Source organism: Euprymna scolopes, chromosome 10, assembly GCF_053919585.1.
Source record: "Euprymna scolopes isolate OS-2025 chromosome 10, ASM5391958v1, whole genome shotgun sequence".
In the NCBI taxonomy this organism is placed as follows: Eukaryota; Metazoa; Mollusca; class Cephalopoda; order Sepiida; family Sepiolidae; genus Euprymna; species Euprymna scolopes.
This window is the reverse complement of record NC_136491.1, coordinates 117250111-117263726: the sequence shown is the minus strand read 5'-3', so window position 1 is coordinate 117263726 and position 13616 is coordinate 117250111.

Here is a 13616-nt window from a genome sequence, read left to right as displayed (position 1 = left end):
CCTGTAAAACATTTTAACCAAGCAATTGTCGAAATACAATTATTATAAACAAATGCCCTTACTCTCTATCTGTGCCTAAAAATAAACGAAAATTCCATGAGCAAAGTGTCTTTCCTAGAACTGCTCGTTCGTGGACGACCATACCGCGTGACTGCATCTCAACTACTTTATACTGGACCAGAAAGCGGTCAGTTTTCTCGTCCAGTGGAAAAAAATTCTTACTAAGCTTTCCTCTTAAATAATTAAATTCTGCCCGATTTCCACAATTGATAATTATAATGGTATTGGCCCACAATCACGTGACAATCATTAACTCTTATCCTCGAGTGGCTTAGGGGCCTTGATAAGAGGTGACTCCACAATATTTTTATTCTTTTATAACGAAAAACTTCCACCCATTAATATGGGAGGGGAGATTATCATCAAAAGTGTCCTGAATTGATAACTTAGCACCGGACTTACTACTTAGATATAAATAAGTCACTTGTACCCATTCCCCTCCTCCCTTTTTTTAATGGAGAGTAGATAATACAGTGGATGTGTTATCGGCAGCTCCAGTAAGTCTCACTTCTCCTTTTTTGTCCCTCAGTCCTCATTCAATGAGTGATTTTTCTGACAAAGGGTGAAGAAAAAGCTGCTTAAAGGTCGGTAGTACTTGGTGAACAGTAGTCTGAGATGTCGTAAATTTTTCTGTCTCTATGTCTGTCCTTGTGGCCATGTCACTAGTAAGGGTGCTGGAGGTAAACGTTTTGTCTGGGCTGACGTTATCCGCCTGATAGTCAGGGACCCGAACCTTGGATTAACCACTAAGGAGGCTTCCTATCAGCAGGCGCAAAGTACTGGGACTGCTGTATTGCCATTTGGTGAGTGGATCTGGACCATGCAGTAGTCTCTGGTGGGGCCTCTCGATGCCATACTAGTGGGTAATTGTTACGGCTTTACCTTTTCGTGTGCTAAAAAAAAAAAAAAAAATTCCTGTCTTTTTCTCTCTTACTTTCCTTCTCTGTACTGCTCTAACCAAGTATGCCGACCTGTTCCAACAATCCCAAAACCTCAACATGAAATAACTCCAGAATAAAAACTCGAATAAACCTAGAACCCCATCATCTTCTAACGTAGACCCCTACTAGCATGTCTCCTTCACCAACATCAGGGGTCTACGTTCCAACCTTCCAGAGGTTGAAACCCAATTACAGGAGACGAAACCGAACATATTATTTCTAAGCGAAACTGGAATAGGGCCGACCACTTCCCTAGATGAGTTCATAATTAACGGATACTCTAACTTAACAGCTAAATCTGACCCCCAAGATCGCCATGGGCATGGAATATGTGCCTACATTAAAGATGGCTTCCTGTGTGGCAGGGATATCTCTAGAGAAGATCCTAATTTACCCTATATGTGCTTCAGGATTGCACTTGCTAACACCACTGCATATATACTTGCCCTCTATCGGCTCCACAACAGCGGAGTTACTATCTTTAAGAGCATATCTGAGAAAATAGACCACATACTGTCTGCACATCCCTCGGCTAACATCCACATCTGTGGTGACTTCAACGTCCATGATGTGGAATGGCTGACCCATTCAAATAAGACAGACGATGAAGGGAGGTTTTGTCATGATTTTGCCATTGCTTATGACCTCACTCAGATTGTTCGCTAACCCACCCGTGTGCCCGATACACCCGGTCAATATGCCAGCCTCCTAGACCTTTTTCTCTCAACTTCCCCTGAGCTATGTTCATGTTCCGTTCATTCTCCTCTAGGATCCTCTGACCACTCCGTCGTATCAGTTAAGATAAAAACGAAATGTAATAAGTCCCCAGACGTACCCCTCCACCGTACTGTATACTGATAATCTATGGCTGACTGGTATAGCTTCCGTACAGTCATATCTAATTTACCTCTGCACTCCATGTTTAAAAAGGAAGTGTCCTCTATAGTATCAGATCTGACCGAATGGTTAATTGTAGGCATAGACCAATTCATACCATCTAAAAAATTCCAACAAAACCTAACAGCCGGCCATGGTTCTCCCCAGAATGTGCTGCTGCTATTGCGCACAGAAATCACTTTTTCCATAGCTACCAACGTAATAGATGCACTGAGACTAAAGCTGCTTTCAGGACTGCCAGCAACCACTGTAAAAGAGTAATAAAAAGTGCAAGAGAGCTATATGCCCAGTCTGTTAAATCCAAGGTAGCTGATCAGCGGCTTAGTTCCCACCAGTTTTGGCAAATAAAAAATAGGACCCTGAACAGAAGTGTGCGTTCTATCCCAACCATTATCAATGGACCAGAGGTCATCTCGTCAGCGTCAGACAAGGCCAAACTATTTGCAAAGAACTTTGCAGCTAATTCTACCCTATGCGACGAAGATCATCAACTCCCCATATTTCCTCCTATAACACAGAACACGCTAGGTAACATACAAATATCCGTGCATGAGGTCGCCAAGCTAATCAAGAACCTTGATTCCAGTAAAGCAACTGGCCCTGACGGCATCCCAATTATAGTGTTAAAAAAGCTTCAACCAGAACTTGCTCCCATACTTACGAAACTATTTAAGCGCTGCCTTAAGGAGAAGTGCTTTCCGACTCCCTGGAAGACCTCATCAGTTTGCCCTGTATTTACGAATTCAGGTGATAAGTCATCTCCCTCTCAGTACAGACCAATAAGTCTCCTGTGTGTCATGAGTAAGTTGCTGGAATCTATATTAAATTGAGAAATAGTCAACTACATCAGCAGAAACAACCTTCTTAGTGACACACAATATTGGTTTCCGCTCTGCAAGATCTACCGCAGATGTGCTGACGGTTATATCTCACAGGATTAGTGAATCTCTTGACAAAGGCTTCCTTTCTAGGGCAATTGCTCTTGACATATCAAAGGCCTTCGATAAGGTATGGCATAAGGGTCTACTTCACAAGATTTCCAGCTACGGTATAACTGGAAATGTTTTCTCAATCATTAAATCATTTCTCTCCGATAGGCTTATGAGTAGTGGTCGATGGACAAAAATCGGAGGCCTGCAGTATTAATGCTGGAGTCCCTCAGGGGTCAATCCTGGGCCCAACTCTCTTCCTGATCTACATCAATGACCTCCCTAAACACATACTTAAATCATTCGTTGACATCTATGCTGATGACACGACCATCTACGGCAACACACCAAAGGCTGTAAATGACAAAGTTCTCTCTGATTCTCTCTCCTCTGATCTCGAGCGCATGGTTCAGTGGGGGAAGATGTGGCTGGTTACCTTTAATGCATCCAAAACCAAACTCCTATCCTTACATCATCAACGCTCTGATCCCCATCTGGCATCAATTGTGATGGATGGCTCTCGTCTGGGAGAGGCCCCGTGTTTTGACAAGCTTCTGGGTTTGACCTTTACTCCTGATCTGAAATGGAACACGTACATCAAGTCTGTTGCCAAGGTCGCTGGAAAGATGGTGGGACCCTTCTACCGCTCCAGAAGATATCTCACTATTGATGCAATTCTCTATCTATATAAAAGCAAAGTACGTCCAAGGATGGAATACTGCTGCCATATCTGGGCAGGAGCTGCTAAAAACAGCCTATCCTGCCTTGACAGAGTACAAAATAGACTTCGTTGGTTAGTGGGGGATGCCCTTTTCTCTACCCTGCAACCTCTCTCCCACAGAAGAGACGTTGCGAGCCTGTCTTTGTTTTATCGTTATTTCCATGACAGGTGCTCGTCTGAACTCCAATCTCTGGTCCCCCTTCGCCAATCTTTCACGAAAAACACCCGTCTAGCTGAATCCACTGTGAAAAATTTCCCCCACTGTTTATCTGTACCTAAATCAAAACGTGGATTCCATGAACAAAGCTTCTTTCTTAGAACTGCATGCATGTGGAACTCTGTTCCGTCTGCCTGCTTCCCACCTAACTACAACTTGGATGTCTTCAAGTCCAACGTTAACAAATTCCTAATGAACCGCCCCCTTAAGTAAACACTTCATCAAATCTCCACAGTAACGTAATGTACTTGCAATAACCCTTATCCCTGAGTGGGTTCCGGGCCTTGATAAGTGGTAACCACTGTGTAAAAAAAGATAAGAAAATTTCTATTTTTAATTCTATTGACTGTTTTAAGGCTTTTAACGACCAATCACTTTTCTACATCACTCAATATTTCATCTTTTTTCTTCTTGTGTTCTTTTTTCGTTCTTTTGTAACCTTTGAATCTAATTTTTTTTTTTAACACAGTGATCACCACTTATCAAGGCCCGGAACCCACTCAGGGACAAGGGTTATTGCAAGTGCATTACGTTAGTGTGGAGATTTGATGAAGTGTTTACTTAAGGGGGCGGTTCATCAGGAACTTGTTTACATTGGACTTGAAGACATCCAAGTTGTAGTCCGGTGGGAAGCAGGCAGACGGAACAGAGTTCCACATGCGTGCAGTTCTTAGAAAGAAGCCTTGTTCATGGAATTCGCGTTTTGATTTAGGCACAGATATAGAATGGGGGAAATTTTTCACAGTGGATTCAGCTAGACGGGTGTTTTTCGTGAAAGATGGGCGAGGGGGTCCAGAGATTAGAGTTCAGACGAGCACCTGCCATGGAAATAACGATAAAACAAGGATAGGCTCGCAACGTCTCTTCTGTGGGAGAGAGGTTGCAGGGTAGAGAAAAGGGCATCCCCCACTAAGCCACGAAGTCTATTTTGTACTCTGTCAAGGCAGGATAGGCTGTTTTTAGCAACTCCTGCCCAGATATGGCAGCAGTATTCCATCCTTGGACGTACTTGGCTTTTATATAGACAGAGAATTGCATCAATAGTGAGATATCTTCTGGAGCGGTAGAAGGATCCCACCATCTTTCCAGCGACCTTGGCAACAGACTTGATGTACGTGTTCCATTTCAGATCAGGAGTAAAGGTCAAACCCAGAAGCTTGTCAAAACACGGGGCCTCACCCAGACGAGAGTCATCCATCACAATTGATGCCAGATGGGGATCAGAGCGTTGATGATGTAAGACTTGATTTAATTAATTTAGTGTCTAACAGAGTAACGGGAGCTTTTGAGGCGGGGCGGTTGGCCTCGTGCCTAATTTGCTCTCGTGGGGAAGCAAATAAATACCGAGTAATAGGAGCTTTCTTACATGTAAAAGTGATGCCATTGTGACTGAAGTAGTATACCGATTGATGTATTTATAGAACTACAAAAAAACTTAGCCCCGTTTCGTCATATGTTGGACTCCAGTTAGATTAAATTAAATTAAATGAAAATATGACAAAGACCAAAACAAAAACTAGTTAACATGTCCTGTAGGGACTGCCAAACGATTATGAAGATTAGACCGCATGTTTCCGTGACGCCAGATTTGTGTTAAATATACGAACTATGGAAAAGCAGAAGCGACTTAATGATTTTTAAAACCTTTATTTATCTTCTTCAAACTGCAATTAATAATTAATCTTTGTCATAATTTTGTTAGGTTTTAAGATTTACACAGTTTAATGATTAATAATATTATAAACATTTGTATATTAAATATGAAATACGGTTTTACTGAATGTTCTTTTGGTTACCTACGGGCTTCTATATTTTGTTCGGTAAAAAGAGACAAACAAAATATGAGGGGGGGGGTTACAAAATGCTGATATTTGTGCAATAATATGACTCTTGTCAGCTACTTTATCTGGCAATAAAGTAGCTGACAAGAGTCATGTTTATATTAAAACTTAATTTAAAAAAAAAAATTAAACGCAATTAATTAAAAATCTGTTGTAACGGAACATTTTGAAATAATGGAATTTTAATCGTTTTAATCTTTTTAAAATTAATTAATGTTTACGAAGTTTCTTTTTCTTGGTAATTCAACTGATTATAGTATATATTAATTCGAAAAAACGCTATTTAAAAAAGATAGTAATATTAAGTTTATATCAATTATTTAATTGCAAGTTCAAGGTAAATTTTTGTTCAATATGTGTATTTCATTTTTTTTGTAAATAAATAGTTTTTACTTATTTGAACTCTTATGTTTCATAATAAATAGAAATTTCGATAGATTTAAATATATTTTGTTCAAATTTCGAAAAAATAAATATGGGGGGGGGGGGAAACGCACTAAAAAATATTTCCCCTCGTATATTTTACAAAAACTGCATTTTATATGTAATTTCATTCTAAAATGGATAAGTATCGAAAATTTCACGAAAATCTGACCAGTAGTTGATTGTTGCTAGATTTATTAAATACTGGTATGTTTCCACATTCGGAATGTCTACTACATGGGAACGTTATTTTAAAGCGCTAATTATGTAAACACGATTTTCGTCTCGCAATTTCATTATTTTCGTTCGATGAAAAAAAAAAAAAAATATTACTGGTTCATTTTGCCGTTCTTCTTTTAAATGGCACAAAAGTTATACTGATAATATTAATTTATAATAAAGTTACATCGTGTTACATATAGGGTGGGGTAATTCTGTGGCGACTTTTGGCAGTCTCTATGTCATGGCTTCTCCTTTTCTCTCCATGGAACAATAGCATTTATATTGGTGATGATTTGCGTACTGTTTAAACTTGACTATACAAATATGTTTTATAGTAAGTTGTATCATATTTGGTTGCTGAAAAAGTATAGATAGATAGATAGGTAGATAGATAGATAGATAGATAGATAGATAGAGAGAGAGAGAGAGAGAGAGAGAGAGAGAGAGAGAGAGAGAGGAGAGAAAGACAGAGAGAGAGAGAGAGAGAGAGAGAGAGAGAGAGAGAGAGAGAGAGAGAGAGAGAGAGAGAGGAAGCAATATACCTTGAGAAAGGGTGAGAGTTGTGAATAGAAACTAAATAAGAGATGGTTGACTTTGTAAATAATTGAAAAACTAAAAAAAAATAAAAATCCCGACATATAAGAAGAATTGAAATATTCGCTTAATTTCACACCGGTAACATATATTTGGGAAGTAAACGTTCATTAACTTAGCTTTAGAATAATGATAATCAAGTCCAAAGTTCTATGAAATACATTTCTAGTCGTTAAATATTATTTACTGTTTGCTTATAATATTTTGAAATTAATATAATTGATTTTTCATCTTCGTACGTGAATTAGAAAGTAAAATAACTAATATACAATTAAAGGGAAATCACCGCTAATACTTTTTCAAGAGTTATTTCCCTCTATGATTGTTACAAGAGTTATTTCCCTTAATTATTCTTATTTATTTATTTTTTTTATAATGGCGTGTATCTTAGTAGGAATGCGTATTTTCAATTAAGACTGTTTAATTTAATTTTCCGAAATATGATCTGTTGTTTCTAAAACGATTAAAACAGTGGGGAGGGAGTTTCGAATTCATTATTAAAACAATTTGTCATAAAAGTTGGTTCGTCAATTTTTTTTTTTAATGGCGATCGGAAAGCGATTTCTTACAGTTCATTGGTTAGGTTTGCATGCCTGAACCTAAGTTTGGAAATGTTAGTGTCACTGAGGTGGTGAGATTTATATGGACATGAACTAGCGCCCTGGGCGTGCTGCGTTCGAATCGCGTCGGTCACACTTTATCACTCGCTCAAGACGGGATAATGTGACACAAGGGTTAGAAGATGGGATATGAAGAGCCAACGCCCTAAACGAAAGATTACTCTGGCTAAAAGAAATGACTGGGTCAGCCCATCAGCATTCCCCAGTTTGAGCGCCTCTGGTAATTAGCATTAAACTAATCCCATCTCTTGAGAAGGCAAAATCTTTATTTTGCAATTTTGAAATGCACATGACCAAAAACATACCTCAGTTAACAGTGAACAAACCTGTCTCAACAAAAACTGTTGGCTTTGGTGCCAAAGGGACGAAAAGCTCCATGGCTATAGATGCTGGCAAACTTCAACAAAACCCTTTGTAAGCATCTAATTCTAGAAGTAAACGGGAGAAATCAATACAAACAAGTAAATCGATCGGGTGAAAAATCGTAGCATACGGATTCATACGAGTTTATGTTTTTAATAAGTTGAGGTTTGGATCTTGTGGTCGTAATAAACTTCAAGTGTAGCTGCTTATGCTGAGTGGAGTTAAGTTAGTCATTTGCTGCATCTTCTTTTTTTCATGATATTTTAAGGTTTGAGATGGTAGTGTTAAAGCAGATACTCAAGTGAATCGTTTAATCCTCATAACACTAGTTTTACTTATGGGTGTCAGCATCCTTTCTTCTTTTCGGTACCTGATTTGCGAGAAAAAAAAACAAAAAAACTTTGCAAAAAAAATAATTTATTATTTGAACAAAGAATACAATTAAAAGTAATTTCCTTAACTCAGGATTATAATTTTTATTTTGCTCTATCTAATACATTGAGCTATTCCTTTTTGGGTGGGATTGTCCTATATGAAAATATTACATACCAAAAATATTTTTTAAGGCTAGATACCATAGAATTTAATAATCTGTGATCTTATTCACTTTAGTATCCTGATATATATATATATATATATATATATATATATATATATATATATATATATATATATATATATATATATATATATATTATATATAACTACTTCATTTATTCACATAAATTTAATATACGAAAGTATAGATTTATGCGTAAACTTTAAGTATTTACTTCAAAAGTGCTCAATACGTAGGTAGAGCTAGTTAGTAATTTATAAAATTAAATTTTATAAATTACTATATATATATATATATATATATATATATATATATATATATATACATATATAAACGTAAGAAAAAAACGTATAATTAGAAAGTGTAGCCAGCAATAATTGTAGGTTTTCTTTTAAAACTTTTATCATTTTTTAATATTTTTCAATATTTTCATAACACATTTCAAGCCTTGTATAGCTTTCTTCATATATTTTTTAGTTAAAAGATTTTTAGTTTAGTTAAAAGTAAAAAAATTAAAAGTTTATTCCTCTTTGGAAAACATTTTAGTTCAGAACTAAAATGTTTTCCGTAAGAGAATTCCATAAACATTCAACTAAAAAACTTTTAACTAAAATAACTTTTAACTAAAAATCTTTTAACTAAATAAACATTTAACTAAAAAAATTGTTTAAGTAAATAAACCTTTAACTAAAAAACGTTTAACTAAAAAACTTTTAACTAAAAAACTTTTAACTAAAAGACTTTTAACTAAAAATATCTGAAGAGAGTTAAACAAGGCTCGAAACGCGCGATGAAAATATTTAAAAAAAGATAAAAGTCTTAAAAAAACACCTACAGTTATTGCTGGCTAACTTATTTTAATATATATATATATATATATATATATATATATATATATATATATATATATATATATATAATTTAAAGGAGATTAGAACAATAGTCTAAAGAGCTGAGTGTATTTTAATGTAACAGTGAAATTACTAGTTTAATTAAAATACAGGAAATAGAAAGTGCTCGTTGTAATTTAGATATATAATAAGCTCGATAGTTAAATGTCCTAGAGCATATACAATATTAAGTAATGTGATTGATAATTTAAAATTTAAAAATTAAATTATAATTAAATTAAAAATCCGTTTCATAAGAAGGAACAACAACAAAATCAATTATCTGTACGATCGTATACATCAAGTTATTTACAATAATTATATATAGATTTTTGATAAGCAAGGTCTCCTCATCAGCAAATTTTGAAGGGTTTTTATTGAATTTAAAAGACACCATAAATAAACCTAGCATTAAAAGTAAGGCAGATGAATCTGAAAAAATTGAAATAAAAGGTCTGGATTTAAAATTTATAAGAAAATTAATATGGGTTAGAGATAGAAATAAGTAGAGAAAAAATATATATTTTTGAATTTACATAATAAATTTGCTTTAAAAATATGTAGAGATATTTACCTTTTAATTTTTCGTTTTTTGAAATCAGGAACTGTGGTTAAAATAGTCATTAAGATTGTTTGCTATATATATATATATATATATATATATATATATATATATATATATATATATATATATATATGTATATATATATATATATATATAGATATAGATATAGATATAGTAAAAACGTGGGTTTGTGACGGCACTTCTCAACCTATAAATATGGTATATAGGGTACTGAAACATGTGAAAAACTTTTTAGTCGATTTTTCGCTATAGAGGTTGCTATAGGGGTCAAAAGATATATATCAAAGTGTTCCAGTTGATTAATATTATTGTTTCTTTACTTTGTGTAACTGAAGTTTATTTTGAAGGCCTAAATCTAAAAACGGATAAAGTTGACACTGAAGCTTTCCGCAAACGACCATCAAGGGAAATAACTCTATTTTATGTTGATTAGAATATATTTAAATATACCCTAATAGATAAAAGGGAAATAACTCTGAATGCTTCTATCTATCTATCTATCTATCTATCTATCTATCTATCTATCTATAAAAGTGAACGGATCTGTTTGCCTGTGTTTGTCTGTCTGTGTGTGTACATTTCCCTACCAAATAACGCTGTCAATTTTAAGTCTACAGACTCGAAATTTGATATATAGGATACTGAGATTTAGGAAAATCTACGTGATCAGTTTTCGTACAGAAATTTGGCTGGTAAGAGGTCAAGGTTCAACAATTTGACCTGTAAGAACTCTACAAAACTCGCCCGCCAATTTTGGGTGTAAACACTTGAAATTTTAGATATAGATTCCTTGGACATGGATCTAACTGAATAACTTGATTTGACCCCCAAACAATAAATGTTAAGGGGTAATAATAGGGGTCAAAGTTTTAAAAAAAATTAGATTTCTGCGGTCTCTACCAAATAACTCAGACAATTTCTGGTCTAAACATTTGAAATTTTACATAAAGGATATTCAGAGATAAGGCCAGCTTTTTAATTAGTCGAAAATTGGAGCTACAAATATATAAATCTATGTTTGAAAGTCTTACTAAAACTTGCGACAGAGGCGACGGATTTTTACAAGATTAGTATCGTCTTAAAGCTCGACCCTTCAGACGACAAATACCGAAAAATTAGCTAAAAACATTCATTTCTTCACCCTCAACTGGGCACAAGGAGGGGGTCGCTTTTTTCACCGATATTTTCGAAAGTCATCCTCTCTTTTCGATTGTCTAGCCTTAATTTTAACCTAACTCACTTCCGGTTTGGCGGTTGTCATAACAGCAAGACGTCACGTTTTTTTCCGTTCTTTTTCTCCTTCGTGGTACGGGTTCGAGCCTGCCTTCCTACTACCACCTTTTTTCCTCAACACACACCCGCAAACACCAGGGCAACGCCGGGCACCCATGCTAGTATATATATAAAAGTGAAAATGTGTATGTCTCTGTCTTTGTGTGTACATTTCCCTACCAAATAACGCTGTCAATTTTTGATCTGCAGACTCGAGATTTGACATAAGGGTTATTGACATCTGGGAAAATCGTTTTGGTTGTTTTCGGCCCGAAATTTGGCTGTTAGGGGGTTAAAGTTCCAATTTTGGGTCTAAACACTTGAAATTTTAGATATAGGTTACTTGGACATGGATTTAACTTTATAATTTGATTTGAGCCCAAAACAATAAACATTAAGGGGTCATAATTGGGGTTTTAAAATATTGACCTCTGCGGTCTCTACTAAATTACTCAGCCAATTTTTGATCTAAACATTTGAAATTTTACATAAAGTGTATTCCGACATAGGGCAAGCTTTTTAATCGTTTTATTGGTGACGATTTGGTTTCCCAGTTCAAAAGATTTTACCTTTGCGGTCTCTAGCAAACTATTAAGCCAATTTTGTGTCTAAACATTTGAAATTTCACATAAAGTGAATCAGGCATGTAGCAAGCTTTTTAATCAGTTTTTGGGCGAAAATTTGGCTGCCAAAAGGTCAAAATTAAAAAAAAAGTTGATCTTTGCAGATTCTACCAAATTTCTTCGCCAATTTGGGCCGAAAGACTTGAAATTTTAGATGTAGGTAATTTTGACATGGGTAAAACTTTTTATTTTTACTGGAGATCAAACTAATATATGTTAAGGGGTTTAAACAAATTTTCGTCTAAACATTTGAAATCTTACATAAAATGTATTCACACGTAGAGCAAGTTCTGAACAGTTCATATGGCCCGAGGAAAGCTGGGATGAACTGCTAGTTAAAAATAGATAAATAAAAAACAGCAGTTTTAATCACGCCACATTTTAATTTCGATTTACTATTTGGCAAATGAAAGACATATATATATATATATATATATATATGTATATATATATATATATATATATATATATATAAGTTTAATGGTTAAATTTAAATTCTGAAACTCAAAATATAAACACATATATTCGAGTTAAGAATTTATTGTTTGACACAAGGAATATATAGAGGGGAGTTATGTTCATTTCCTTAATCCATGGATTTTCAATACTGGCCATATCATCAGAGGAAATGAAATACGGTTAGCAAAATGTTCAGCTGTGAATAGACACTTATTTGCTTTTCAGCACATATATTGAAAATGTTATTTGAATGGCGAATAATAGTTATAGGAAAAGGAATTTCATACAACATGGGCAGTCCATTATCGGAATGAATTCAATATTTTCCGGGGTATTACTACCAGGTCGGAGGAATAGTGGTCCAGGGGATAAACTAGCAATCTGATATATCAGAAATGTTTGGATGTTCCATACTGTTATTCCGAAGGGTATATATATATATATATATATATATATATATATATATATATATATATATATATATATATATATATATAACCTCCACACAATGCATATATTAAATGTTTTAAATTCCAAAGACAATCTTTCATCCCAAAGAGGGAACAACTACAATCTTTGACGTCACATACACACCTGGTATTTCCAGGTAATGCATTCGTGTTTTTATTTTATTAAAAAACTACTATGGGGGAGGGGGTCGCCGAAGGCCACTTAATGATATTAGTCAATGAGTGTCAATTGGCATGTGAGACAACAGTGTTATTATCGACTAGCGGGGGTACCCGGCGTCGCCCGAGTGTTTGTTTCCGGGACGGGGGGGGGGGGTTAAAAAATGTTATGGTAGGTAAGTAGGAAGGATCAAACCCGGAGTCATGAGTAAAAGTAGGAAAATAAAGTGTGAAAAAAAACAAAAAAAAAACATCTGCAACGTTAACAGTTCGGCCACCAAGAAAAGTCCATTCCAGTTGTTTAGGAAAAAAAAAAAAAAAAAAAAAAACGACTACGGTAGGTCGGCGCGAACGTGAAAATATAATGCGAATTGTCCAGCACGCTAACCACTACGCCACAGGGCACTGCAGCTTAGTTCAGTGATTTTAAATAACTTCACATGAAAGAACTACGAAGCCAAACCGGTGTTCTCTTCTCAACTGTTACTTGTGAACGATCCCCAAACGGTGTTAAGTGGTGGCAGGGGGAGGAGGAATTTATAAGAGAGAAAATATTTTACCACTTCCATTGATCTTAACCGATTTTGGCCGTGACTTCTCAACAGAAAAAGTATAGAAATCTAAGATTATCGAGGAATTTGAGAAATAATAAGCCTATAACACACCTCAGATATTGTTCTGCCGTTTGTGCATATTATATTTGCATGAAATATCTTGATTTTTAATCCTATTAAGGTCAAAATCCGACGGGAAAAAAAGTTCATTTTATT